General features: G+C 37.6%; 1 protein-coding gene across 1 annotated transcript in view; it reads left to right on the top strand.

Moving 5' to 3' along the window:
• Positions 1-4589: 4589 nt before the first annotated feature.
• tspan18b (tetraspanin 18b) overlaps positions 4590-6288 on the top strand; it is a 46469-nt gene continuing 44770 nt past the window's right edge. The window contains exon 1 of the mRNA XM_081373120.1: positions 4590-5000. The gene's annotated coding sequence lies outside the window, so the exon portion shown is untranslated. The remainder of the gene's footprint in view (positions 5001-6288) is intronic.

Below are 6288 nucleotides of genomic sequence, written 5' to 3'. Positions count from 1 at the left end.
TTCGGTTGGTGAGCTTAAGGCAAGCGCTGGAAGTGCTGAGATGAGCTATCTGCTCACAGAGGTGTGCTGTTGCACAAATTGTTATAGTGGAGGTTTAATTTTTAATTTTATTTTTCAAACGAAAAGTGACAGCTTTGAATCATGACTTTTCCTGTCGTCTACACTGTAATGTTTCTTAAAAATAATGATATGAGTGTTTTTTTGTCCATACAGTTGTTATTTTGGACCCCATTGACTTTCCATATACAGACAACAACACTTGTGGCAGTGTTTCGATTTTGAGGTGTCCGAAATACTGGTCACCCTATGATGTTTTTAGATTTTTAGATTTATGATTTATAGACTTTCGATTTAGAAAATGCCTGCAAAGTGTTGACACTCTGATGCGTTGTGAAATTTGCATACATATTATGGTTATGTTTGCGGGTCAGTTTGATGCATTTATCCAAAGAAACTTACATTACATTGAAAGCATTCATTTTAATCAGTTCATTCATGTTCACTTGTTGTTGTTGGTTTGTTTGTTTTCATGGTGTGAATTGGTGGACTGTATTTAATCCAATTATGGTTAGTTTGAAATCCCTCACAATCATAATCAGATTTTTAACCAAATACATGGTTTAAAATAATCTTCAAAATATCTTCCCTTGTGTTCCACAGACGAAAGGAAGTCGTAAAATAATTTTCAGTCTAACACTTTAAAAACCATAATTGATCACTCTTCTTCCCCTATTTACCACAAAAAGATCATATCAGATCTCTTATCTCTTTACTCTTCCCAACTCGTGATGAAAATGTGTTCATCATGGTACAAGCTGTTAACAGGCAGTATTTGTCATAAGTTCCAGTATGCTGAAGTCTTGTCCAGTGGGTATTCTGCTCTTTATTCCCTATGGGACTCTCAGATCCCAGTGCAGTCAATTATGATATGTCCGCAGGCTCCGGTCTGCATCCAACTGATATGCAGCCTGGCTCATTCAATCCCACTTTGTCTCAAACTGCCATTACTCACCCAAACTGTGGGCTGGTAGACAGTGAGAAGAGATCAAATTAATAGCATGAGACATGTTAGAAGCTTTATTGTCAAATCAATCTGTGCTAATAAGCTGATGAATCACAGCTTAAAAATGGAGGATGAAGCAACTTCAGGGTAAAGTTAGTCTAGGAGGTGTAGGTGGTGTTCCTCCTACGTACAGAGATTTGTTTCAATTATTATATGTTCCACAGAAGAAAGAAATCAGTCATATATGTTTTGAGATTGAGTAAATGATGAATTTTCATATTTGGGTGGACATCCCTTGTAGATAATATGGCTGGTTATAATTTTTCCCATCTCACTGCACTTAAAGCAATGTTTTATACAACTATACACACATCATGCCTGTGACCAAATAATAGGCTATAGTAAATAGAAGTACTCCAACCATAACCCAAATTTTTATTAACAATAACAAAAATATGATTCTTTCCAAAAACTCATTTCCCATGTTGTTCTGAACACGGTTGCTTAGAAACAGGTAAACATAAGTACTCATCTCCAAAAGAAGAGTAGTTATTTGTAGAGCTCTTCAGCAATCATCAACAGTGGCACATCCATCTCAATCAGATGGGCAAAGCTAGCTCTCCTAAACAAAACAGGATACAGATTTGAGAGCATGTGGTTATGCACAATTAGGTTGTCTCATAATAATTATCTTTCAAGTATTAGCTAATAAGAAAGTCTGTATATAATGTAGCCTGGTATACAATACATAGATGATGTCTATACCTGATTCTTGTATATTTGTAAATTGATTCTCATTCTTGCTGCCTTGACAGCTTACGATTTTATCATTCTTTGGACACCATAACATGGCTATGCAACACTTTAAAAAGCAATTCTGTAATAAACTGTTTTACAGTTTGCAACCCATTTGATCTTTCAAAATTTCTAAGTGAAACACATGCAATTATAGAATAAATGTAGAGTTGTGAAAAATGTATCAGTGATAAACAGCAATATTTAACTATGTTTACACTCTTAAAACAAAAGGTTATTTACTGCCATTTACTGTTATTTACTGTGTTAACGCAAATTAGGAACAATTTACATGTTCTTGCGGTGCAAAATTATTGTGGTAACCCTCTTTTGGAACCTTTATTTTTAACAGTGTAAGTTTTTCCTTAAAAAATTAGTGCACAAAAAATGCAATTAACCATCTCAAATGCTATGGAGGCATTCAGGAATAAAATTTCTTAAAGTCAACTGCAACCTTGCAACATTCTTCCTTTTTCAAAGTGCAAGAATTCAAAGGAAAGGGAATGCATGAGGAACTTGCTTGATCTTCCGCCCTTTCAGAGGAAGAGAGAGTTTTGACATTTTGATTAAAGAACAAATTTCTTTCATTTAGAGTAACATAACCGAATAGCTCACAGTAAGTCAAATAGCATGCATTAAGAAAATAAAAAGGTCAATTTTATTTTTTAAGTTGACTCTGCATACAAATGTTCTGTCTTTCATTGGTGGAAACACACTTTGGTATTGTGTAAAAGAAAAATCTCTTTTTGTAGTACATCAGTTGCTAGGCAGTTTGGGACAACAAAGCACGATGTATGGTGCTTGTCCTCGTACAGAGCCTGATGGCCCCTGACAGAATGAGGCTGTCTGGAGTGAGTAGAGTATGAGTATGGAGTATGGATTATGGAGTATGGATTATGGAGTGTGGGGTATGGATTATGGAGTATGGAGTATGGAGTATGGAGTATGAAGTATGCAGTATGGAGTATGCAGTATGGAGTGGGCTATAGGGAGGGGGTCTAGTTTCCTGTCAGTTTCTACATGTTGTGACCATGTTGAACAATGTTTTCTGCAATAGCGTGCAATTTTATGGGGTGGTGACAGATGGGATCTTTTAGCTGTGAATAATAATTTAGCATATAAACTGCAATAAACAGAGTACAAAAAAGGCTTCTGCTCTCAATTTGTTCAATTTTACTTTCTTTCTTCTAGGAAAACAAAAGGAGAAATGTTCAGAGCTTTCAAACACTTCAAATGATCAAGACCATGATTGTGAATGAATCATTCGGACTAGTTGGTGAACTGGATCAACTGATTCACTGAAAAGAACTAACTCAAAGATTCTATTCATTCTTCTCTCATGAACTCTCAAGTACGTTCTGAGAGCTGCTGCAAATATCAAGATTTCCAACAAATAATGATTGTTTCGTTTGTCTCACACAGTCACTATCATATGGCTCCAGAAGACTTATGGACCACTTGTTTAAGGTTTGTTTTGGAGCTTGAGAGCCCCAATCCTTATTCACTTTCTGAAATGAGTTACCTGGATATTCAAAAATGCACGAAGAAAGTCATTCAGGTTTGGAACCACATGAAGATTCTGTAATAATTTACTCATCTTCATTTTCAGGGATGGCTGCGTGGTGGAATATCTCATGTCTTTCCTTAAGAAAGCACAGACGTCTGAAGTACCCTTTACTGCCCACCCCCACCAGCCATAGACCTCCTACCTACTTGAGCAGTTCAAATCACCAGAGAGCTGACATTTCAATTACATGCAGACGACACATGCACACACACACACACACACACACGCTCAGAGATGTCTCAGAGATGGACTGTCACATGTCACAGGACCAATATAGTTAAATAACACAGACTTTAAGAGGCACCATCCATTTGAAGAAACTGTGAGTGTGTACCATGCACCTTACACACTATACAGTAATTGACAGATTACTATTTCCCAAACCAGGTTTTTTTTCCCAAGTCAGTTTCTTAAAAATAAAACGTCAAATTGGGGGTTTCTGCAGCGATGCCATAAAAGATTTTGGGTTCGCCAAAGAACATTCACTAAACAGTTCTTAAACAAAAATTCTAAAAAAGTCACACTGAATGGAATTTTATCACATCTATTAATGTGATAGGTCTAACTGTGAAAAATTCCTCCATCCAACAGTTTTTTCCCCTCTTAATGTAAATTTAATCAAAATTGAATCACTGGATCGTCCAGTGAAAAAGATCTGTTGCTACAGTGCTTCAGTTTCATCGCGACTTTAAAGAGTGAATTCACATGTTAATAATCTAAAGAACCTTTTTTTCAATATAAAGAACCTTTTGTGCGATGGAAACCTTTATTTTTAAGTACACATTCCTAAAAGTTGCATCTACAAAAAAAGCACTGAACATTTCCACCATTATTGGCCCGGGAGAAAAAATCCAGGTAAATGCTGACCTTTTGACCCAATAGTAGGGCAAGTTGGAACATGCCCTGAAAACATATACAGTATATATATGTTTTCAGGGCATGTTATATATATATGCCTTCCATCGTGGCATGTGCACTTTAGGGGCTTCTGTTATGACAGAAGTTGTGGTCTAGATGTGAATTGCGGTGGGATATCATGTATGCCACTGGGAATGTCAGTGTCACGACCTTTGAGGGCATGTAGACAAAGGGATCGTCATACTTTTCTTATCTGACTCGCCATCTGTGGTGGTGTCGAGGGGGGCCAGGGAAGTGAAAACAATTTGACCATTAAATCTCCGCCCACGAGTAGAAAGAGCAAAGCGCTAAATTGGTGTTCTGGGAGGAGTTAGAGAGAATCCTTGAATGTACCAACGCAATATATCATTTCTAATAGCATATCCATTGATTAACAGGAGCAGAACGCTAATAGAGTGAAATAAGTAAACTGGGCGTTGAAGTTGTAGCAGAGAGAGAGTGTGTGTGTCCCTCCCTCCAGGCTGAACTGTATACAGGCTCCGGCGCGCGAGAGGGACGCGAGATTAGGGCAGCAGCAGTTTGGGGGTCTCTGGAATTTATTAGCTGACGCTTGAAGCTCGTTGTTTTTTTTTCCTGGATTCTGAGCTGATCTACAGGTCCACCAGTTTTTCAGTCGGCATTCATTCACGCAGACTTACAACCATCATTTTTGACCTCGTTTCTTCTCTGGAGAGCTCAGGACAGCGAAGAAGGACGCGTGTTGTTCCGGATTTTGAGGTGAGATTCTCGGTAAACTGAACTCCGCTGGTGTTTACATGAATGCAAACTTATAATGGCTGGTCACTGAGATACGAAGCTCTCTTTAGAGATTCATTAAATTCAAATCAACTAGAAAACATTCATGTTTCATTCTGTGCCATATATGGTTATCTCTAAAGCAGGGCAGAAAAACACTCAATTGTGTTTTGACAGTTAGATGCGAGGGTTCACTCTTTGTGCGCGGTGTAAATTTTAATTTTAGTGTAGCCTAACTACTGTTTTGAGACGCTTGAAGGCAGAAAACACCCAGAATTTAAAAAGAAAATACTAGTTTATGTATTCCACATAGCGCTTCTCTTAACCAACAAACAAATAGTTTCCTCGCTCGTATTTCACCGATGACGGCGCGTGTCACTATCCGGCGGTTTCTATTAAATCTAATCAGTTGAGTAAATCTCGGGGAAAGTCTGGGTGGGATGAGGAGGGAAGAGGAGACATCAGGCTGGCGGTTTTCCCACGGGGTGTGACAGCAGGCAGCGTGTGTTGTCCAGGAGGTCCCGTCATAACTGTAGTGTATCCCCCAGATGGAGGTCAGCAGTCCTGCCGACGGGCATGAGTTCAGTGCCAGTCTAAATCAATCAAACCGAGAATCTTTTCTTATCTCATGTCTTTAGTTTGTGAGAGAGATAACATGTTCATGTCTTCAGTTTGTGAATGATTCTATCTATCTATCTATCTATCTATCTATCTATCTATCTATCTATCTATCTATCTATCTATCTATCTATCTATCTATCTATCTATCTATCTATCTATCTATCTATCTATCTATCTATCTATCTATCTATGTCAAATCAGTTCAGCAGCTCAGATATAATAATTTAAAGGGTTAGTTCACCCAAAAATGTGCTAGGTGTATTTCTTCTTTCAGCCAAACACAATCTGAGTTATATTCAAAAATATCCTGGCTCTTCCAAGCTTTATAATGGGAGTGAATGGTACCATAGATTTTGAAGCCCAAAACTGAACTGCCCCTTTAACATTCCTTTTAACAAAACTCCCCATGCTTTGAAACAATGCTTGTGTTAGACATGAATTATGGGCAGTTTCCTTTAAACTAAAAGATGTATGAGTGTTATCTTTGGCCATTTTCCAGAAGTAAAAAAAAAAAACATTGCCGGGTTAGGTTAATGTACAATAGCTGAATTATTTTAATCGTGAAATGCACTTTAGCCACCAATGTTCATTTTTGCTGTACCTTCAGAAGATTTTTTTTTTCAGCCCACATGCTCTTAAAAAAAATAAA

This window comes from Scardinius erythrophthalmus (genome assembly GCF_964197995.2).
Source record: "Scardinius erythrophthalmus genome assembly, chromosome: 8".
NCBI classification, from domain to species: Eukaryota; Metazoa; Chordata; class Actinopteri; order Cypriniformes; family Leuciscidae; genus Scardinius; species Scardinius erythrophthalmus.
This window is presented reverse-complemented; position numbering and strand designations above follow the sequence as displayed.